The sequence below is a fragment of the Ovis canadensis genome, chromosome 23, assembly GCF_042477335.2.
Source record: "Ovis canadensis isolate MfBH-ARS-UI-01 breed Bighorn chromosome 23, ARS-UI_OviCan_v2, whole genome shotgun sequence".
In the NCBI taxonomy this organism is placed as follows: domain Eukaryota; kingdom Metazoa; phylum Chordata; class Mammalia; order Artiodactyla; family Bovidae; genus Ovis; species Ovis canadensis.
This window is the reverse complement of record NC_091267.1, coordinates 54,619,461-54,644,188: the sequence shown is the minus strand read 5'-3', so window position 1 is coordinate 54,644,188 and position 24,728 is coordinate 54,619,461. Positions and strand designations below refer to the sequence as shown.

General features: G+C 43.3%; 1 protein-coding gene across 4 annotated transcripts in view; it reads right to left on the bottom strand.

The window, feature by feature from the left end:
* Nucleotides 1–24,728, bottom strand: part of PTPRM (protein tyrosine phosphatase receptor type M) — a 657,213-nt gene that overhangs the window by 84,079 nt on the left and 548,406 nt on the right. The window lies entirely within an intron of this gene.

Genomic DNA, 24,728 nt, shown 5'->3' with positions numbered 1-24,728 from the left:
GGTAAGCTAAGACTTCACAACTTCAAGCTTAAAATCCTCTAAGAACTTCTGCTAGAGTTTTCCCTTCATTTTCAATGGAGCTTAGATGTCCATTTATTTAAGGATTTGGCATTATTAAGCCCAGGGTCTTTAATCTTCCAGTTGGTAGTCAGATATACGTTTTTCCATTCAAGTTATAATGAAAATGTCCTCTGCTATCAGCTGACATGTGAAAAAAAATCTGGGATTTTAGTTTCCACTTTAGTCCACATTCTGCTTCACCTTCGCGTGGTCAACGCTGTAAGGAAGAGCTGGGAAGAAGGACGGCAGCAAGCAGCATTTGGTGACCCGGATCTGTTGTTTCTCCTGCACCTACTTTTACATTTCTGGCAGCAACTGGGAAAGAAGATACGAGCAGGAGGAAGACATGCAGGCAAAGCAGGTGCCTGAAAGCATCGTCCTGACACATCCTGGGGCCAGAGAACGTGCTGCCAGGAACGCACATCCTCAAACACACCCCAGGGCAGCTTCCCAACTTCCCTCTTTAGAACAGAAAGCTCCTTTCTGCTCCCTTAATCTCCACCCCCACAGAGCACTTGGTCATCTTGGCTATTTACACCAGTAGCCACTATTAAGTGATCAGTCTGGGGTTCAACGGAAACAATTTATGATCCCTTTTCATGGGTCCAGTTGTGCCTATCAGTTGAACTGCTCCTTAGTACGACTGGGGTGGGGACGCATCTGCTCACAGACCCCATGGGAAACAGTTTTTAGTGATGGCTGATTTAGATATGGTCTTAATTTTTGCAGTAAAATTAACTGCAAGGTGACTAGTTATATACATTCTTTTTATGTTTTTTTCCATTATGGTTTATCTCAGAATATTGAATCTATTAATAGTTCCCTGTGTTATATGGTATGACCTTGTTGTTTATTCATTCTGTACACAACAGTTTGCATCTGCTAACTCCAAACTCCCAGTTCATCCCTCCCCAATCCCAATACACTTAGTATAATCCCTAGTTGCATTTGCCTTGCTACAGATGACATTATTTAGTTCTTTTTTAATGACTGAGTAGTATTCCATCACACACACACACACACACACACACACACACATTTTCTTTATCCATTCATCTGTTGATGGACATGTAGGCTGTTTCAATGTCTTGGCTACTATAAATAGTGCTGCTATGAACATAGGGGGTGCATGTATCTTTTTAAATTATAGTAGTTTTGTCTAGGTATATGCCCAGGTATATGCTGGTTAATATGGTAGTTCTATTTTTAGTTTTCTGAGGAACCTCCATACTGTTTTCCAAAGCAGTTGCACCAACTTACATTCGCATCAAGATTAAATTGCCCATCTAAAATTAAGGTAAGATACCTTAGTCATAGTCATTGTTGACACCTCGTTATCTTAATAGTTTTTACACTGTATTTTATCATTTTGAAAAAATCATGGAGGCAGACCAGGATTAGATGAACTACGCACTAAGAGCTGCATTAACAGATTCAGAGATTCAGGAAGAGAAGGGGTGGCAGAGGATGAGGTGACTGGATGGCATCACTGACTCAATGCACAGAACTCTGAACAAACTCTGGGAAATGGTGAAGGACAGGGATGCCTGGAGTGCTGCAGTCCATGGGGTGGAAAAGAGGCAGATATGACTTATCAGCTGAATAACAGCAGCAGATTCCCAATGTACACTGCTACTGAAGGGTAAGATGCCATGCAATGCAGGGCAAAAACAAGAAAAAACATTTTAAGGGTTATTAATAAATTAAACCAATAATGATACAGTAAAACCACTAGTTAATTCCAACTAGAACAAGACCATTATAGGATAAAGGATTTATTCAGACATGTAACTTCTATTCCTCCATAAAATATGCATTTAAAATAGCTTCAGGGATTTAAAAGTCATCCTCTTTTTCTGAATTGTGTCATTGTTATTCTATGAGTGACAGTTATTTTACCGTTGAGTAATGACTATTATTTGACTTCCCTTATGACATTTTAATTCTATTAATACTTTGAGTCTGTCGCGATGTAATTACCAATTTCATTCCCCTCTGCCTTCTCCACACGTGTGAAACTTTCCAGACTTTGTCTTTTTCATGGGAAGAGGAAGAAGGGACCTGATTCTGGGAAAGACCTGGGTATCTTCCAGTAGATCCCTGGGTACTAGTTAACTCACCAGAGGATAAGAGATAGATAGGAGGGGGGCAACTATGGCGTAGGGAGGGGGCACTGGCTCCATGAGTACAAGGAGATGATCTTGGGCCATGGGAGGCAATGCCACCCTGAGTCACTAGTGCCAGCTCCTTCTCACTCTTGACAGACAGATGCTCTCCTGTGGAGACGGTGCTCACATCACAGTTGTGTTTCTTTAGCATTTGTGGTGATCACAGGAGTTCCAATAGCCCTTGCTTTTAAAAAAAGTTATTTAAAACATTTTCTTTTATATTGGAGTATAGTGGTGTGCTATAGTCCATGGGTTCACAAAGAGTCGGACACGACTGGGCAACTGGATAACAGCAACAGCGTAGCTGATTTAGCAATACTGTGTTGGTTTCAGGTGTACAGCAAAGTGATTCAGTCACACATAAACATATGCCTATTCTTTTAAAAATTCTTTCCCTCATTTTCCCGTTTATCAGAACATTGAGCAGAGTTCCCTGTGCTGTATGGTTGGTCCTTGTGGATTATCTATTTCAAATGTAGCAGTGTGTACATGTCAATCCCAAACTCCCAATCTATACCCCACCCCCTTCACCCCTGGTAACCATAAATTCTCATTCTCTAAGTCTGTGAATCTAAAAACGTTATCTTAATTTGGCTGTTTTCGTGTACCTGGTGACCAGGAAACGTAAAAGCAATGAGATGATAACCAATCTCCCTGCACTTGAGCTCTGCATGTTTTTATGAGGGTGGGGCCCATGCTCTCCATCTCCCAGCACTGACCACACGGGCGGGGGTATCGGTAAGTGAGCAGGATGAAGAATCCATTGCCTTGACTAATCTTCATGAGAGCGGCAGCCGCGGAGGACTGCTATGTTGAGGATAGGAGAAACAGGGAGACTTTACCACAGACCAGCTTATCATGGACCAGCCCGGGCCAGACCTCAGTGCTTCCTGACTCTAAATCCCTGGCTCTTCCGGGCGCCCCTCCCAACAAGGACTTTGGAGGGGACAGCAATTAAATCCACACATGGCCAAGGACCGCTTTCCAATCTAGGTCATATCTCCTTGTCTCTAAATCAAGGTATACAACAAGAGAATATTAGAGATGTTGGATTGCTTCCCCAAAACAGGAAATTTTAACTCCAGGTATAATGTGATTGTCACGGGGAAGGGACAGCAGGAGTGAGACAGCAGAAGTGAGAGTTCTTGCCACGAACCTTCCAGCTTCCTATCCAGGAATAATATGAATAAGTTTAAGCGGCAAGATGTATTTTCTTTAAACAAAAGCAAAACAAAGCAAAACAAAAAGCTGCTTCAAGGAAACGATTAGATGACTGGTGCCACCCATGGTCTTCTAACTCGTGGATTTGCTGACTGGGTCTAGCTGCTACTGCTGCTGCTAAGTCACTTCAGTCGTGTCCGACTCTGTGCGACCCCATAGACAGCAGCCCACCAGGCTCTCCCGTCCCTGGGATTCTCCAGGCAAGAACACTGGAGTGGGGTGCCATTGGCTTCTCCGCCGGGTCTAGCATATTCTGGCGCAGTTTTGCTTCCGATTACACAGCCAATCTCCCCCGGAATTCACTCATGATGAAAACCATGTGTTCTTGTCTTTGGCTTGTAACATCAGTAATATATCTAATGAGGAAGTCAGAGAGGAAAAAAAGACTTTCTAGATTGATAACTTGGCTTTGTTTCTTTTTGTTATGGAGATTATCATTGTAAAAATTTCTAAGATAGACCCAGCTGTAAATGTTATGGCTTTCCATTAGCGTACATTTTCAAAATAGTTGAGAAAATATTTACCTTAGACTGGATTCCCTCTTATTCCTGCAGTAGGATGAAAGACAACTGTTTAAATTTCTACTTAGAAAATAAAACTTTGTCTATAGCTCTAGAGCCACTTGGCATTCAGAGAAGCTGTGACCTGAAGATGGGTCTTTGACAGAGTGAGTCCCTGGCTGCCTTCCTGGCTTGGGAAGTCTAAGCGAAATAGTAACCAGGGCAGAAATGCAGGTCATCAGGGACATGAAATACAGTTTCCTGTCTGGCCCCCAGTGAGGCCCAGCACAGATCTGAGACTCCAGAGGCAGACGTGGCTCTTCCTCTAGGCTTTGTCTTCCTGAGGCACCGAGCCTTCTCTGACTACTCTGACATACCCCCTTTTCTGTTTTTTTGAAGACCATGAGTTGGACAGATAGCTGCTAATAAACCCACTAGTGAAATGCGCCCCAGGAAAATTAAGTAATTTTGCTACACAATCATTCTACTGTGCCCTATTTCACAGCCCTTTTGGCTCCTAAATATCTTGTAATAAATGAAGCAAATCAGCACACATTTTAGATTTTCTGCTGGGCATTTTTCTTGAGGGTAAGAACAAAAGGTTCTTTGGCTATCTCTTTTATCTGCAAGGAGGTCAAAAGTTGTATGTGTTCCAATAAAGCTATATCAATTGAATGACTGAATGCTTTCAGAAGAATCCTACTTGGAACCAGTCTTCCTGAGAAGGAAGAAATCACATTGTTTATGAGGCTCTAGAGAAGAGCTGCTCCTCTCACATTTACTGGAAGGAAAGCCAACCAGGTTTTGAATCCTGCAGTGGCTAAGAAAGAGAGAGCCTGGGTTCTTGAAGAAACACGAGGATTCCTGAGGACAGGAATTTTGGGGGCGATACTCAGCTTGCCCACCCTAAAGTTTACATTTAAGTACAACCTTCAAATCCTCCTTAATCTCTCCAGTCTTTGCTTGACTAAAGTTATGAGCAGGTTGTGGTTAAAATCCAATTTAACCAAAGCACAGGAGCATCTTTAAAAAAGAGGCCCAGTAAGACACAGCGAAGGCAACGCGAGAACATCGTTAGCTGCTGATGAGGCCCTGTCCTCGGAGCAGCCGCATAAAGACCAGCTTGGGAGACACCTCGACAGTCCAGGTCCCAGGGTGCTTTTCACAGCAGGGCTTTTTAAATACAATATGCGCAGTTAGGCAATATTTAATGTTCAGGGACTATTTTTAATATGCAGATACAATTCAATGCACCAACTATGGACTTTTTATTATTTAAAAAAACACTTTATGTTATTTTGGGGATTTAAGTTAATGGCCTTGCTATACCGTCTGTTAGAATTTTCATAAATAGACTTAGGCTCTGATTCTACTTAAAATGTAATTAAAGTGTTTCCTCTGACTACCTTAGCTCATATATACTGAGAAGAGGCAGCAAACCGGGGAACACTCTGAAGAGTAATAAGTCTCAGAAACAATAAAAATGAAAGCAGGCAAGCTCTAGTGAATACCAATGACTCCACACGAAGATGCCACGCAGTCCCCGGGCGCAGAGCGGAAGGACAGGGGACGTCTCTCACAGCCGTTTGTGTCTGAACGGCAAACACGTTTTTTGCAATTCAGTAACTTCCTCCCCACTTCTCATCCCACTGTCACTTTCCGCAGCATATAATGGTACATTTCAGTTGCCCACCTCAAGAGAACGTGATTCCAAAATGCTGCAGTCTGTTAAAAATGCCAGATACAAAAAAAAAGGAGGAAAAAAACCCCCTATTGAACAGAAAAGCTGCCTGGAAGAATAGGATGCAGGTCAGGGTTGTACATAATGCCCAGTATGTTCTCAGGCAGTGCGGAATCGAGTTGTTTTTTTTTCTTTGAAGCCTCTGAAATCGAATTTTTCCTCCCTTTCTCATATGAACAAAACTGGGCACATAAAATGACGAAGATCATCAGGCTCAGAGAAGGAAGATGCATTCACTGGTGTGCGCCACGTCTCTGAAATTTCTTTGTTTTTTGTCCATACTACTTTTTGGGTTCTTCCAAGTGTTGTATTTTATTTGGTCCATGTAAACTATTTATTGTTATTGCATTAAAGCAACTGAAGACGCAACCACAGTTGTGGACAGGCCGCAGAGTGCAGTGCTGATGGGAAGGTGGCCAGGGAGCTCGGGGCCAGAGATAGTGGTGACCATCAGTCACTGTCATCAACAATGTCCTGGATGGAGGCAGCCAAAGGGACTGTGTGAGGCTCAAGAGAGGTGAGGACTGGGAGGAACCAGAATCTTGATTCATGTGCTGTTGTTGTTCTTGTTCACTCACTAAGTCATGTCTGACTCTTTGCAACCCATGGACTGCAGCATGCCAGGCTCCTCTGTCCTCCACTATCTCCTGCATGCATGCATGCTTAGTTGCTCGGTTGTGCTTGACTCCCTGCCACCCCACGGATTGTAGCCTGTCAGGCTCCTCTGTCCATGGGATTCTCCAGGCAAGAATACTGGAATGGGTTGCCATCATCTTCTCCTGGAGTTTGGTCAAATTCATGTCCAGTGAGTTGGTGATGCTATCTACCCATCTCATCCTCTACTATCCCCTTCTCCTGCCCTCAATCTTTCCCAGCATCAGGGTCTTTCCAATAAGTCAGCTCTTTGTATCAGGTGGCCAAAGTATTGGAGTTTCAGCTTCAGCATCAGTCCCTCCAGTGAATATTCAGGCTTGATTTTCTTTAGGATTAACTGGTTTGATCTCCTTGCAGTCCAAGGGACTCTCAAGAATTGTCTCTGGCACCACAATTGGAAAGCATTGATTCTTCGGCACTCAGCCTTCTTCATGATCCAACTCTCATATCCATACATGATGTATGGGAAAACTATAGCTTTGACTATACGGACCTTGTTGTCAAAGTGATGTCTCTGCTTTCTAATACGCTGTCTAGTTCATGTACAGGTATTTCTAAACAAACTGAAATCTAAATGTCAAAATTCTGATATCTTTTAAAAAGTTGCTAATTGATCTCAGGACTTCAAATGGCCATGTTTTCTTGAAATTTAATTCAACTCCATTTTTGAAGAATTTTTCTATCTTGCGAGATTCAGTGGGTGATGACCTTCTCAATGGTTGCTCTACGGCCTTCCTGCTCTCTAACATCTCTACTTCATGTGAAAATGGAATTGACGTTTGCAGCCTAAAAAAGTTATGTGATGTTTCAGTGCCCAGAAACACTACCCCTGACATTTGACTGAGTTTAAAAATATTTTTTATTCTGTTGGATATGCTCTGAATGAGTGACTTTTTACAGCAATGTCATATATGAATAATATATGCTTATGGGATCTTTGAAGCTCTACCAGGTAGAGTCTTTTTATTTCTACTGTACCAAGAAGGGAATTTAGGATCAAAAGGTGTGAAGTGGCTTATCTGAGATCAGGCAGTGGAGAAGGTGAGACCGAAGGCTGTTGGCTCTGAACTCTGTCCCTCACCCTTGGCCACTGAGCTGGCCACATCGCACCGTGCGTGTAGCTTTCTGAAGCCATCCGGCTGAGGGTCATAAGCCGTGAGGCATTTCTATCTCCCACTTTTTGTGGAATAAGCTTGTTGGACAAGGGGATGAGGGAGCATGAAATGGCTGGATGGTATCACCGACTCAATGGACACGAGTTGAGCAAATGCCAGGAGACAGTGAAGGACAGGGAAGCTTGGCGTGCTGCAGCCCATGCGGTCACGAAGAGTCAGACACGGCTCAGCAATGGAGCAAGCTTGTTGGATGACACACAACTCTGTGGCTGTCTGCACACTGGTTTTCCGGGCATGGGAAGCCAGGTGTACCCTGGAGGAACCTGCAGTCTACCTGCCTTTCAGTCAGTGTGCCCAATTTCAAAACCCTCTTTCTTTCCACCTTGAGAATCACTTAAGTACTAAGTTCCTGCTAATGATATGACATATCCCTCAAGTGAACCGAAGCAGGAAAAAAATCTGAAAACCACTGATCAAGTGGGCAGAGAGGAAAAAATACTCTTCAGTTGAGTGATGGAGAAAAAGAGGTAAAAACAGTCACTTTGAAGCCTGGGTTGTTGCTAAACATTCCACAGGCATGGCCAATGTCCTTCAGAATTCTAGAGACTGAGGCACAGTAAGATGGCTTTAAAAAGGGGCTATTTTGTAAAAATGTATTATAGACTGAAATATGAGACTGGAAACCATAACACTCCCAGAAGAAAACTTAGGCAGAACTTTCTTTGACATAAATCGTAGCAACATTTATTTGGATCTTTCTCCTAAAGCAAAGGAAATAGAAACAAAAACAAATGGGACCTAATTAAACTTAAAAGCTTGTGCACAGCAAAGGAAACCATCAACAAAATGAAATGACAACATGCAGAATGGGAGAAAGTATTTGCAAATGATGTGACTGATGAGGGTTAATATGCAAATATATAAACAGCGCATATAACTCAGCATACAAAAAACAAACAACCTGATTAAAAAATGGGCAGAAAATCTGAATAGACATTTTTCCAAAGAAGACATACAGGAGGCCAACAGGCACATGAAAAGATGCTCAACATCGTTAGTCATCAGATAAATGCAAAGTAAAACTACAATGAGATACACCTCACACCTGTCAGAATGGGCCTTATCACAAAGAACAGAAATATCCCATCTGGGCAGCCTTCTGAGGCCTGGACACCCCTGTAACACACACGTGAGTGAGATGGAGCAGGCCTCTATGGTCCTTCCCCACCGTGTCCTCCACCTGCATTTTATGTGTAGAAAAACTTTAGCCAAAGAATAAGTTTAATCAGAGAAGTGGGAAGATGCAGAAACAAAGGAAAGCATTTCAACAAGACTCGACAACAGTAGTTTAGTCACTAAGCAAAGGCAAAGCCCTTTAGTTCCTTCTCAGGGTGATAGATAATATTCTCAGCCGTATCCTGTGAGCTGTCTAATAATGCTGAAACTCCACCAGGTGGAAGAAGTTAATCACGATGACCAGACTGTAACTATGACATAAGCTGCCACCGTCCTGAGAACTAGCCTCAGGAAATTGGAACAGACCTTGGAACTGAATACTAACTGTACATAATACAATCAGGATGATGTAGGTCAGACCATTGATGACCAATTTCAAGATGACAGTCAGAGCTGACTGTGCTGTTTCTGCAAGGAGCCCTTCCCCTCATCTATAAAAGCTCTAGCCCACTGGTGGTCAGTGGGGGAGAGTTGGTCTTTAGACAGTAGTCCATCCTCTCTCAGGTTGCTGGCTTCTGAAAGAAAGCCAACTTTTCTTTTCACCAACCTGGCCTCATTACTGGCTTTCAAGGGGAAAGCAGCCAGACCCCACTTTCAGCCACATGAGGATGTTGTCACCCACTGATGCTGCAGAGGCAGCTCAGAGTCTCAGGGAATCTCTGGTCCCGTGGCACTGGTCCCTGAAGGGGGCTCTCAAGGGCCATCACGAGGAGGCCATCCCTCAGTCTGAAGGTCAAAGGCTACATTTGCAGACTCATTCTCCTCGATAGTCCTGATGGGGCCTCTGCTGCCCCGTGTGCCCCTGGGGGGCAGGGCAGGGCTGCACTGCAGGGATTTAGAGCACTGTTCATAGTCACTACCAAGAACTTGGCCAGAATTTCATTTTCTGACTTCAGCACTGCCTATCTCTGATCATGGTGGACATCATGAGATCAAGCAGTTTTGCAAAGGTTCTGGAACTTGGACCTGGCCTGTCCTCATTGTATTATCCTGGTGCATGGGGTATCAAAATTATGATGCCAACAAGCGGCTCGTCACAGCTCACACCAAAAAGTGGACTGCTCTGCTTTCCAGGTAGGGGAGAGTGCCTGAAGCAGTTGCCTTGCAGACTCTCTAAGTCACTGTGGGTTTGTCTTCCTCGGAGATTACTAGCATCTCTCAGAGAGATAGCGGTTTTCATTTCCCCTCAGATGCAGATACTGCCGGGGTCTGAGATGATAATACCACTCAAGGACTGTAATTTCCTCCACCTCTGTACCTGCCTTGGAAGAGTGATTTGTCGGTAAGCCTGTGCTAATGGTGCCCACATCTTCAGAGACAAGCAAGCATCCCTTCTGGGAAAAAAAGGAACCCCTGAAACATCTGGAGAATAAATGGATGCTTCTGCAGAAAGTGAGCTGCTCCTTTCCTTCCAAGACCAGCCAGAAAATCTGACTTCCACGCACCTCTGGCCTGCATCACTGCAGTAGCGTCCTACCTGGTCACTCCACTGCCTTTTGGTTTATGCCCTTCTCCTGGGTGAGCTTTCAAAAAAGCATGTGGGTACCTGCCTCTGTCCTATCTGAAAACCTAAGAAGTCTCCCTGCTGAACAGGGTGGTGTTAAGGACTCAAGGCTCCACATGCGCAATGCACTGGGAAACAGGAAGTCCTCAGTCAGCGCTAGCAGTTACTGTTCTTGTTCTAACATCAGAGCTCCAAACTTCGATGACAATCAATCCTTACTGACTTTGCAGCCATTTTTTGGTACTGTCTCCCTGATAATATCCTTTCTGTTCTTCTCCATCCGTCTTCCCTCCACGGGTTCTGTATAGCATTTAGAAGTGGGGTGATTATTGTTTCATCTTTCCCGTCTGTTAGCAAACATCTTTTCCAAGGTGTTTCTTGGAGGGCTGTGAATTTAAACTGTCCTCACCTCACGAATCACAGCACAGAAGCTCCATCAAATGTGATGGAAAATCTAAGGATACTTTTCTAGACATGACAGGCTTAAGAATGAACAAGTGTAGCAGAAAAGGGAATTTTAATGAGAGGTTTCTGACTCTTTTTTTGACATCTATTCATTTACAAAACCTATCAGCACCATTCCCAGGCTCTTCCTGCAGAACCTGAGACATGGAGATTCACGGTAAAAATTTAGAAGGGATGATTATTTTAGAAACTTGGAAATCAAGCAGCGGAGAATAATTACATCTCAATGTATTCTGTTAGAAAGTCCAAATTCTTTTAGAAGCAAATATTTTTAGTGAAAATTATAACCTGTTTTGAAATTGGAGCCATAGCTGCTTTCCTTTACTGACTGATGTTTGGCCAAGTGTTGTTTCTTATTGAGAGTTGGGTGTGGGAGGGTTCTTACAAAACTAAAAATAGAGCTACCACGTAACTCAGCAATTCCATTCCTGGGCATATGTCTGGAGAAAGCCATAATTTGAAAGGATGCATGTACCCCAGTGTTCATTGCAGTTATTATTTAGTAGTCAGTGGTGCTACTGTATTAGTATTATGCAGTAGCCAGAACACAGAAGCAACCTAAATGCCCATCAACAGTGGAATGGATAAAGAAGATATGCTCTATACACACACACACACACACACACACACACAGGAATATTACTCAGTCATAAAAAGGAATGAAATGAGATGTGGATGGACCAAGAGATTGTCATACAGAGTGAAGCAAGTCAGAAAGAGAAAAACAAATATTGTAATATTGTATAACATGGCTTATATGTGGAATCTAGAAAAATGGTACAGATGACCTTATTTGCAAAGCAGAAAGAGAGTCACAAATGTAGAGAACAAACTCACAGTTACCCAGGGCTGAAGAGGGTGGGAGGAACTGGGAGACTGGAATTGACATGCACACACTGTTGATACTATGCATGAACTAGGTAACTAACGAGAACCTACTGCACAGCACAGGGAACCTTACTTGATGCTCCATGGTGACCTAAATGGGAAGGAAAACCAAAAACGAGGGGCATATGTTTACATAGAAATGATTCACTGTGCTGTACAGCAGAAACTAACACAACATTATAAAACCACTATACTCCAATAAAAATTAATAATAAAAAAAGAAAGTTGGTGACACCATCATCCTAGACATTTGGAGACTTCTTGTGATGAAAGACTTGGCTCTGAGCCTTAGACTCTGGGTGTGAGGGGGAGGAAGGGGAAGATTAGAAATGGAGTGGAAACAGTGAGCCCACACCAGGCAGGGTGGGAGTCTTGGTGGAATTTTCCACGTGCTGACCACCCCTCCAGAGAAAGGGGATTCTGAAAGAACTAACTCATCTTGAAGCAGATCAAACATCACTGGCTAAGACCACCTTACCATCGCCCTTGGGGTGGGATGCTTCATTCATTTGAATGTGCTCCCTACAGACTGTTATCATTTTCTGAAGATGCTCTGGGTTTGGGGAGCTGCAGGGAGGTGGAGGGGAAGATGAAACAAGGATCCCGAAGGTTCATGAGGATGACCCAGCAGCCAGCATCGTTCCATAAGCTGGCCCTGTCTTGGTCCGTGTGTCTCCCTTTCACCATCTCACTTGTCTCCTCACCTCTTCCCTCTAATTTATTTAGTTAAAGAAGCATATATTTAAATATGGGCTTCCCTGGAGGCTCAGTGGTAAAGAATCTGCCTGCCATGCAGGAGACCTGGGTTCAATCCCTGGACTGGGAAGATCCCCTGAAGGAGGGCATGGCACCCCACTCCAGTATTCTTGCTTGGAGAATTCCATGGACAGAGATGCCTGGTGAGTTACAGTCCATAGTATTGCAAAGAGTCGGACACGACTCAGCAACTAACACATTTTTCATATTTAAATATGTTTATTTGGAAATGAGATTCTATATCATTTCAGTAAATGGAAACTCAAAACATACACCGCAGGTATGGATAACAGAAAAGGAAAGGCAATGACACCACAACAGGGCTATCGGCCTCGCCTGGCAGCGCTCTGGGCCACGTTCTGAGCCCAAGGTCTCTGCTTCTCAGGTGACAGAGATGCACTAGCCCCAATCTAGGTCACAGTGGAACTGAAGGAGTGAAAGAACCAGCGGGACAGGCAACCACTTCCTCACCCTGTATCTCAGCCTGTTCATTCGTCGTGAGTGGACCTCCCCAAAGCCACCAGGCACATCATCTGTCCTTCGCATCTCACACGGTGGTTGGGGCGCAGGGATCTCTGAATTCACCCTTAATCTTGGCTCCCAACACAGGGTGAGGGAGAAGATAGAGCCTGGGATCCAGGACTCAAAGGGTGGTGTTGAAACCCCAGGTCTGACGGATTCCTGAGCACGAGGCCACAGGCCAGTTCCTGAACTTGCTTTTTAATTTATCCAATTGGAATACTCTAATAATTTAAATTGCTTAACAGAATTGCTTTCAGTATTCAAACCAATGGATATCAGTGACAAAAACACAAAGGATCCTTTACACATTAAGTGCCAGCCATATAACAGTGGAGCCTAGTGGGCTACAGTCCCTGGGGTCTCAAAGAGTTGGCCACAGAACAGCAGCTGAGCATGCATGCACACGTACACAGAACTGTCACGTCATCAGTATAATGCATGTCACGTACAGGGAATTAGAGCAGGAAGGTCTGTCTCTTTCTTGACCAGGTGCCCCACACGGTGGAGCTGAGCCTCTCTGCATCCTGGCAGGTAGGCGGTGTTCTGTGTTAGTGAATGAACAGGTGACACTTATATATCAGAAGATTCCTATATTACAAGGGTATATGAATTTAATATTTTTGATGCTTGGTTCTTAAAATTTTTCCTTAAATTATATGCTTTTATTTAGATTTAAATAAGTTACTATCATGATTAAATAAGAGAGTGCTACTGATCCAGGGAACTATGTTCAACATCCTGTGATAAATTATGATGAAAAAAGAATATGAAAAGGATTATGTATGTATATGGATCACTTTGCTATACACCAAAGCTAACACAACATTGTAAATCAACTATACTTCAATTATAAAACAAAGGGAGTACTACTGAAGAGGCGCTGCTTACATGGAGGGTATTGTACTTAGCATTTTAAAAACTCCATCAGTGTTCTACAGTGTAATTTTTTTTTTTTTTTGGATCATAATCTGCTGAAAGGACAAGAATTAGTTTAAGTTAACCAAGGTCAGATGCTAAAAGGAAGTAGCCAAAAGTGTACTTGGAATCTGCTGATGCTTTAGGAAATGACGAGTTGGCCCTAATTCAAGGAACCAGATATTAGATTAAAGCCTTGAGGGCACATAGTTCCATTTTTTATTTAGAACTACAAGGTTTGGGATTAAACTAAAAGTGGGACGCTTCATGCTATCAGAAGTAATGCCTCCAAACATTTTACAGAAAGCAAGAGAGTTGAAAGTAAAGTAAATGCAAGGGTCAATTTTGAAATGCAGAGAGCAAAGATCCAGTGCCCTCAGAGGACCTATATTACCATCTCCATCACAAGACAGAACTAACTTTCACATAACAGGCAGACACTAGTGTTGCAGCCAAGAAGATTTCTGAAAGGGAAGTTGAATTTTTGCCAAAAAGAAATGTAGTAAGGAAAAAGAACTTTGGTTCAAAATATTTTGATTACATAACAATTCTTTTAGTGAAATCTCAAGAAACTCTCAATATTAATTAAGAGCAACAGATAATAGATGACATTTATTGTTATATTAATTAAGTTCTAACTATTCTTCTAGGTGCTTTACCCATAATGTCTCATAGACATTATTATTATTTTAAGTCTTTATTGAATTTGTTACAGGATTACTTTTGTTTTATGTGTTGGTTTTTGGCACATGGTATCTTAGCTCCCTGACCAGGTATTGAACTTGCACCGTCTGCACTGGAAGGCAAAGTCTTAACCAGTGGACCCCCAGAAAAGTCCTTAATATCTCATGGATATTATTATTCACAACATTAATGCTTTATGATTATGCATAATAACACATATGTTATTTATCTAAAACATCTCATAGATGTCTCCTCCTTATAGATACGACTCCTTCATTCCTTTTCTTCTTGTAGTTTAACTTATGCTCAAGGAAGAGATTTCGATATATTCATGAAAGTCAACCTGACTATTACCATCACCAGTGAGTTCAGGAATAATTATGTTAGTAATCAATAACTTTGAATTTTAAACTCTACCAAAAAATAACTTTTTAAAAACTTTTTTTATCTTGAAATAATTCTAGGCTCACAGGGAGCCTAGAAATAGCTCAGGGAGGCCCTGTGTACCCTTTAATTTTCCCAGGGGCTACCAACGGTTACCACATAACTTCAGTGCAATATTAAAACCAGGAAATACAAGCTGGACCAATGTAGGTGCCAGTTGATGGAAGAAGTTTAAGTTTGATTTCTCTAGAATGAATGCCCAGAATGGGGCTGCTGGGTTGTACGGTAAATGAGTGTTTAATTTTTAAAGAAACTGTCAAACTATTTTCGGGCAAGGCTGTCCCATTTTACATTCTCTGGCAATTTACGACTGAATTCTAAACAGCATTTGGTATTGTCCCTATTTTTTATTTCAGCTGTGTGATCTGTGCATAGTGATGTCTCTTCGGTGATCTAATTTGCATTTTGTTAATGGCTGTTCATGGTATCTTTTCATGTGTTTATTTGCCCTCCATTATCCTCTCTGGTGAAGTGTCTTCTATTTTCTAGTTGGATTATTTGCTTTTTTTCTGTTGAGTCTCAGAGACCTCCCTACTTTCTCAGATACAAGTCCCTTGTCAAATATGTGGGTTGCAAATACTTTTTCTCAGACTAGAGCTTGTCTCTTTATCCTCTTCACATCATCTTCTAGAGCAAACATTTTTAATTTTAATGAAGTCCATTCTCTTGATTGTATTTCTTTTATGGATTGTGCTTTTGATGTGACGTCTAAAAACTGTTCACCAAACCTCAGGTCCCCCCCAAACAAAATTACTTTTATTGGATTGAAAACATTGCAGAGTTTGTAATGTCCGATAATTCAGTTACTAAAAGGAACAGTAATGAGTGTTGAAAAGTTGACATTGCAGAGTGGGTGTCAGCACGTAAGCTGGGAGGCATTTGTGAGGGCGTATGTGGACCCCACAAAGCTCTCCAGGGCGACTCAGGTGCCTCCCTTCTCTGCTTCTTTCTCTGCCCCTGAATGAACTGGGAGGCAGCCCCCTTTCGCAGGGTTACTGTCTGTGACCTGCATCCTTTCTGGGGAAAGGAGGATGCTGCAGATAAGGCTGAGGGAAAAGAAGATGTTGACCCTCAGTCCCTGGCTCAGTCGAGCTCCCTAAACAAGGCAGAGTGGCTGCATCCTGTGCGCTCGGTCCCCTGGGGGCACCAGCCACACAGGAAGCGTCTGCAGCACAAGGGGTTGTGACCACGGCACTGGAGGGAGCATCTTCTGTCCTCCCAGGGGGCATCACGCTCGGCTGCCATGGGGTCAGGGAGGCAACCCCTGCAACACGCACCCTACTGTAGGCTGAGGAGGAGAGAGCGAGGAGAACACCGTCTTCTAAAGGAAGACAGTGGATGGAAGGAAACCTTTGTGGACCTGCCAGGGCATGCAAGAGCCCAGGGAAAGGCTGAGAAAGCAACAAGGAAGCTTAGAAGTGAAACGGAGAGGAAAGGCCGTCAATGGGCTTACCGTGGCTGTCGCCCCACTCCTCAGCTGGGGCATGATCTGCAGTGACACAGGGTGGGCAACTCTGGCAGCCAGCATTAAGTAAGAACTATACCGGGCTGCTGAAGAGGCAGCCGGCATCTGCAGAGTCCTGGCTGTTAATCAAGGGTCTTCCTGCTTTCTCCAGCTCTGTGAGCTATGAGGGCCCCCAAGCTACAAAGGCTTATACGTAAGTGACCTTCACATTTCATATTCCTGGCAGTAGACGGTGACTTCAACAGATGTCATTACTGCACGTCATCCTTTCAAAATGTTCACATTTAGATCAGCTTTGACAGATGAGAACATTTTCCAGGATATATGATCTTGGAAGAGGAGATTTTATAACCTTCCTAAAGAGTCTGTCTATTCAGACATGCTTCCAAAGCAGCAGTTACAAAAATGCTTTGGACAAGCGGTAAATGGACATGGATAGACCTAAACGTGATCTTACTAAGAGAAGTAAGCCAGAGAAAGACAAAAACTGTATATCACTTATACGTGGAATCTAAAACATGACACAAGTGAAATTATTTACAAAACCGTGAGTGACTCAGACATAGAAAACAAACTTATGGCTGCTAAGGGGACAACAGAGGAGGCAGGGAGGGATACATTACCAGTTTGGACTAAGGTACACACATTACTATATATATAATAGATAACCAACAAGGACCTACTGTACAGCACAGGAAACTCTACTCAGCATCTTGTAATAACCCATAATGGAAAAGAATCTGAAATATATACATATATATGTATATATATATATGTATGTGTGTGTGTGTATATATATATATATATATATATTAGTTGCTCAGTCATGTCTGATTCTTTGTGATCCCATGGACTGTAGCCCGCCAGGCTCCTCTGTCCATAGACTTCTCCAGGAAAGAATACTGGAGTGGGTAGCCATTCCCTTCTCCAGGGGGTCTTCCTGACCCAAGGATCAAATCTGAGTCTCCTGCATTGCAGGCAGATTCTTTACTGCCTGACCCACCAGGGAAGCCACATATATATGTGTGTGTATATATATATATGTATATATATATATATATGTATATGTATATATATATATACACATATATATCTGAAACACAACATTGGAAGTCAGCTATACTTCAATTAGAAAAAGAGAAATAAATGGTGCTGTCTACAGGAGTATGTCTCTGGGTGGAAAACCACAGTAAGAAAGAGTGATCATTTCAATCCTTAGGAGAGTTTGGGGCTATCCAGGACATGCAAACTCCAGCATCACTGGGAACCCACTTCTGACTTTCGGGCCCACCGTGTCTGAGGGTTACATGCAGAGTTCACAAGGATGCTATGTCCCACGGCTCCTTTCTTATTTCTAGCAGCTAAGATTTTGCACGTACTCAAGAACTTCAAATGAATTTATAAGCAATTACCTTTCCACTGAAATGCATAATGTGATCAGGTCTTTCATTTATTTATTTTTTCATTTGCCTCTGCTCTCACCGACTCCTGCAACAATCCCTCAATCAGAAGTGAAGGTGGAGGCTTAATGACTTTATGTATAATTTAGTTTTCTGCAATGGGCCCCTCACTTACTGTTCTACAGAAGCTTAGGAGAGCATGGCACCTTATCAAACTTTCAAGGACACTGAAGACATGTATTTCAGCTCTGCCTTTTTGTCCTGTGACTTCTTTCACTTGAACTGTGTACTCAAGTTAAATTAGCTGCTTTAAAATGTTATAATGTTGAACCCAGGAGACAGCAGATGTTTTTGATTTTTTTGCATTGCACCCCAAATAGGAGACTAATGAGTCTCAATCCTAAAGGAAATCACCTCTGAATATTCATTGGAAGGACTGATGCTGAAGCTGAAGCTCGAATAACTTTGGCCACCTGATGTGAAGAGCTGACTCACTGGGAATGACCCTTATGCTGGGAAAGATTGAGGGCAGGAGGAGAAGAGGGTGACAGAGGATGAGATGGTTGGATGGCATCACCAACTCAATGGACACAAGTTTGAGCAAACTCCGGGAGATAGTGAAGGACAGGGAAGCCTGACATGCTGCAGTTCATGGGGTCACAGGGAGCAGGACACGACTGAGCAAATGAACAACCAAATAGCAACTTTGGGAAGCTCTGTTATATAAATATTATCTTACAAAGACTCCAGCCTTTTCTATTCATTAGATCCATTAGAGATTTATTTAGATGGTTTCTTGGCTTGGATAGGAGGTATGCACTGAGATGCAGATACAGGATGTTGGTCAAAAAAGAGCTCAAGAATGAATGTGTACTGCCTATCAGAATGTCACAATGAAACATTTACACATCAAGAAACCAAATCCTATATGCAGACATGCTCATGGTTTTCCATAGCTTTTCCCCTGTCCCATTTTTCTGCCTACACATGTGAAGTTATAGGCGCACAAAATACGTTGTCTTTTCCATTTAAATCACTGTTACCTGAAGGCTCTAAAAATACCGACTGTGCTAGAGGCAGAAACTATTTTAAAAGCTGTAGCACTTCTGGCTGCCCACCTAAGAGCGATCCCACAGACCACTGCCCAGCTCATCACGCCACAAGAACTTTAAACACACAAAGCACACACATCCACATCCACCCGAAACAGCATTGCTTTTTAAAAATCCTGATCACTTTGAGCTTTGCCTTTAGTCTTGAGGATTTGTCTTACATTCTGAAAGTCGTAAAGTTGGAAGACTGATTTTTGAAATGTTTATTTTTACATACTGAACACTGACAAATAATTTCCATGTCTCTTTTCCACTGTTGCTTTACTTGATCACACCTGCTGCACTTGTCTGGAAAAAGTATTACAATGTTTAAGTGTATGGCGCCCCTTAGATGGCCAGCACCAAAGAACAAATTTCCTGGGTCTCTTTAAGCCTCCTTCCTCTGACTCCTTGAGTGTTAACTGGACCAAATCTACACTTCCGTCTCCCTCTTGACATTTTCAAATCAATGGAAAATCATAAACATGGTATGAATAAAGCAAGGTCAGTTCACAAGGTGGAAGTTCTCACATCAACACCACATAGTCTTGCAGTCAATTCACTTAGTTTCCAACCTCTCTACCATTTCTTTGTTGTTGTTGCTGCTCCTTCCTTAAGTCCTGTCTGACCCTTTGTGACCCCATGGGCTGCAGCACACACCAGTCTTCTCTGTCCTTCATTATCTCCTGGAGTTTGCTCAAACTCATGTCCATTGAGTCAGTGACGCCATCCAACCATCTCATCCTCTGTGGCCCCCTTCTCCTGCCTTCAGTCTTTCCCAGCATCAGAGTCTTTCCCAATGAGTCAGCTCTTCACGTCAGGTGGCCAAAATATTGGAGCCTCAGCATCCATCCTTCCAATGAATATTCAGGGTTGATTTCCTTTAGGATTGACTGGTTTCATCTCCTTGCTGTCCAAGGGACTCTCAAAAGTCTTTTCCAACACCACAGTTCGAAAGCATCATTTCTTTATGCTTTAGGAAATGCTGACCTGCCATTTGTCCCAATTAGTAGCAAGTTACCAAGCTTTCTGGGTACCTGACATATATAGGATCCCTGTCCCAACTGTCTGATTTCTACCTCTTCATGTCTTAAGGGTTAAAGCATGGTGGGCAGGGAGATTCTGACCCTGATTGTACCTAAAAGGTGCAGCTGTCCGGGTTCAAATCTAGCTCCCCACGTGAACTTTGTGACGTGCAAAAGACGGACCTCTCTAAGCCTCAGTTTCCTCTTGTCCAGAGTGGGAGCGTGCGGTGAGCTTTAAATGAGATAATATGTGGAAGGGCTTAGACCAGGGCAGCCCATGGCTGATGCCCAACCAATGTCAGCTGCTATTACGATAAAAAGGTTGATTACTCTAACCACCACCATGACGATGCTCATTATCTGCTTCTCATGATTTTCAAAACCATAAAATTATAATGATTGGTTGTCAAACTTGGGCACCACTGGCTTGTGTTGACACACCAAAAGAAAGTCCTGTAAAGGGTTCCTTGTCCCGGCCAACCAGCCTGCCTCCTAGGGGCTAAGCCCAGTGCCGAACAGTGCAGAGACCACACCAAAGAGCCAATGGCCTCATCCCTGGAAAACTACAGTTGGGGGTCACAGTCATGAGACAGACAGCAGAGGGCAAAAGTGATGTACAAAGAGACACTTGAGTCATGTTGCATGGACTCTCATGTGCTGTTAAGGTCTGGAGAAATCAGGGAGCACTTGGTGGGTGGGTGGGGCAGGGAGGCTTCAGGGAGACAGGACTGGACTCCGAGCACAGGTGAGTGACACCAGCAACACAGACAGGTGTGGGAACGAGGGAGGAGGAGATGGCCTGATTGAGCGAGATACTTTTATCACAGAGAGAAAGGCTACAAGGAGAGCTGAGCTGAAGCTTGCTGGTGGTGGCCCAACCACCCAGAGTTTTAGGGGTTTCCCAGCAGAGGGAAGTGAGTGCTATTTCAACATGACTTAGGAAAGCCAAGCCTGATGGTGGTCAAGTAACTGATTCCATCAGAAATGGTGGCTCAAAGCTCTGGCAGTGACCCAAGAATGTAGGGGCGCAGTTCCAGGTCTCAGCAGAAAGATCTGCTTGTATCTATGCATAACACAGATGCACACACAGAATGTTGTTCCCACAACAGTCCTGTGGGGAGACACACATCCCTCCTTCTAAAGGAGGGGCTAGGGGCTTTGGGAGGCCCCCTGTAAGGGGCACCCATCACAGAGGGCATCCTCTGTCAGCAGCACACGCAGGACACCTGGAAAATTTTCTTTAAAAAAATAGGTGTCTTCACTACTATATTTAAAATAGATAACCAACAAGGGCCTATCATTGTACCGCAGAGGGAACTCTGCTCAATATTCTGTAATAACCTAAATGCAAAAAGAAATTGAAAAAGAATAGATACTTGTATATTTATAACTGAGTCATTTTGCGGTACACCCGAAACTAATACAACATTGTTAATCAACTATAATCTGATATGATAAAAATTTTAAAAAGGGTGTGTCTTGTATTTAGTAACCAGCACAGCAAAGGTGACTGAGAGAGTGAGACGACACAGGCCTGAACAGACGTAACATGGGCCTCGCTTAAGTGTCCTGAGAAGTTCAGACTTCTTGCCCTCATTTATGTCTCACCTAATGGCCAGCAATTCCTTTACTCACCTGCTATTCTCTTTGCTTTCCTGCCAAGGTCTAAACACAAGAGAGTCTCTGGGAGGCATTAAAGTCTTTCCTTTTTCTTTATTAGCCTCCTCATAAATCCAATGGACATATCTGAAAGAAGATGCTGTAATTTTTATTGTCAATTTAATCACAATGTTAGAGTCTAGTCCTAATTTTTAAAAAATATTTATTGACTGATTTGGCTGTGCAGTTCTTAGTTGAAGCACATAGGATCTTTAGCTGCGGCATGTGAAATCTTGGCGACGGCATGTGGGATCTAGTTCCCTGACCACTGAGCCAAGCTGGGCCCCCTGCATAGGGCGTGCAGAGTCTTAGCCACTGGACCACGAGGGGAGTCCCAAATCCTAATTTTTGAAGCATCACTTTCCCACAGAACATACCACTGAAGGCTGCAGAAGAAACACATTTTCCACAGCGATTTTGGACTGAAGGAGAATCACACATGTCCCACAAATTATGGGAGACCCTGCTCGTGGTCCTTCAACACAGGATGGTGGAACAGTGTCTGGTGTCAATCAAAATCCCAGTGAGCTCTGCCTTGATGCTGACGCTGCAGGAATGGTTTCCTAAGGACAGAGAACTCCAAATCTTACCCATCCTTGCTCAACATTTTCTAACTTTGCCCAGAAGGGTGCTCAGGCACTTATGGTGGTGCTCTGGCTTTCCCTGAAGGCTCTGAATGTCTACAAATACTTCTGAAGGTCCTTGTAGGCAAAAGGGTTTCTAGGTCTAATTACAGAACAAATGCTCAGAGGGATGTCCTTCTGAAAAATGGCCTTCTAAGAGTGACGCCAGCCCAGTTCAAGCACTGATTAAATTATCTGACATAAGCGCCAGTTCACAGGAATTGTGACAACCACTATTCAGACAATTTTGGGGCGAGTTGCATGGGAAAAGCTTTGGAAAGGCAATTATATAGGATCACTTATTTTATGGGAACACTGATGTCAAATATCGGCCTTTTTTAAAAATAAGAAAAGCATTAAAGTTACCTGACCAATGCAGTAATCATGACTAGGACTCAAACTCATAAATAAAAAATTTTATTTAGTGTGAAAGAGATCGAACGCCATGTTATGCAACCCACCCTATGCCCTTTAAAGCTGTTAAGGGGTCAGCGGTGTTAATGAGATCTGTGCCAAGTCATAAAAAACAGCTGGACAAGAAAATTGGACATCTAGAGCCTAAGCAAAGCATAACCCACTGAAGTCTATATGAAAGATTTACTCCCCACCAACCAGGTATGGAGTAGCAAGACAATGAGCGATGCCAACCAGCTCCACCCACTGGCTCCAGTTCTATCCACCAGCTCAAACAACCACCTCCATCCACTAGTGCCATCCGTCAGCACCAAAAGATGCTCCAGTCAGTGGGCACCCCAGTGATGCTCAGAATTAACTAAGGGCAGGGGAAAATAGGCAAACTCCAAGGGGCTACTGAGCAAAGTACTTTTCCATCAGTTTTAAATTGCTTATCCAACTCCATTTTCTCCTCCTTCCTGCTCACCAGTTATAGTACAGGCTGGATTCTTTCTAAATGCAGGCAGCCTTGACCTACACATATAACTTATAAGAAGACCAATCCTAGACCAGCTGTTACCAACATACCTGCTGATCCCCTCCACCTCTGACAACTGATTAGCTATTTTCAGATATTTAATCTTGCTTAAAAATTAGAGCTTTTACAACCTAAATGTTCATCAACAGATGAATGGATAAAGAAGATGTGGTCTATACATATATACAATGGGATACAGCTCAGCCGTAAAAGAAAGAAAGAAACTATGCCATTTGCAGCTACATGGGTGGACCTAGAGATTAGCCTACTAAGCCAGGTCAGAAAGAGAAAGAGAAATGCCATATGTGATCACTTCTATGTGAGACCTAAAATATGGCATAAATGAACTTATTTACAAAACAGACTCAGACATAAAAAACATGTGGTTGCCAAGGGGGAGAGGAGACGGGAGAGGAGGAGAGTGGGAGGTTGGGGTTAGCAGATACAAACTATTATATACAAGATGGATAAACAACAAGGTCCTACTGTATAGCACAGGGAACTCTATTCAATATCCTATGATAAGCCATAACGGAAAAGAATATTAAAAAATATATATGTGTATATATATATCTGAGTCAGTTTGCTGTACAGCAGAAATTAATACAACCCTGGAAATCAACTATACTTCAATAAAATCAATAAAAAAAAGAAGAAGACACCAAAAATATTTAGAGCTTTTAGACACAGTGTGAAGACCCAGAAGTGGAAGGAAGAGAGGACGGAATGAAGCTGCGGTGGAAGACAAGCGGGCTTGGCTGAGGTCCAGGCTGAGGGCAGAGACAAGAGAGAGGAAGACAGATGAGCGTAAGAATGCAGGGAAGAAGAGGGGACAGGGCACAGGGAGTGGAACATATAACCCCAGTTTTCAGGATCGCCACGGTTCCGAGGAACATCAGAGCTAACACGAACGACGCAGACTAGGGAGATCCATGTACTAAAGGGGAATTCGATAGGGAAGCTCAGCCCATCGACACGTCCGTCCTTTGCGGAAAGGCACTGAGCAGAAATAGGGGGCTGCAGTCAGAGAAGAGAGACGCAAGTGCTACAGCAGAGAGCATCTTGGGTAACAGGAAGATGGTGACTGAGCGTGATGACCACCATCAGGAACCAACAGCAAAGGGGGTGGGGTCCCAGGGTACAGGAAGCATGGCCATCATGGTCATGAGCCTGCACCCCTGCAGTTGCTGGAACTACGTGATGACCAGGTTGAAAATATGGTTTCAGGATCAAGAAAGCTATGTGGTCATGCTGCTGCTGCTGCTGCTGCTGCGTCGCTTCAGTTGTGTCCGACTCTGTGCGACCCCACAGACAGCGGCCCACCAGGCTCCCCTGTGCCTGGAATTCTCTAGGCAAGAACACTGGAGTGGGTTGCCATTTCCTGCTCCAGTGCATGAAAGTGAAAAGTGAAAGTTGCTCAGTCGTGTCTGACTCTTAGTAATCCCATGGACTGCAGCCTACCAGGCTCCTCCATCCATGGGATTTTCCAGGCAAGAGTACTGGAGTGGGTTGTGATGTGGTCATGGGTAGATGCCTAATTACTCCTGGAGGAGAAAACAAAAAGATGGTCTGCAGGATACACACGAATCTATTCATCTTTTTAATCCTAGGGTCTACCTTTGTGGGTCCTTGGCAGACATCTGCTGAATTCATGAATGAGC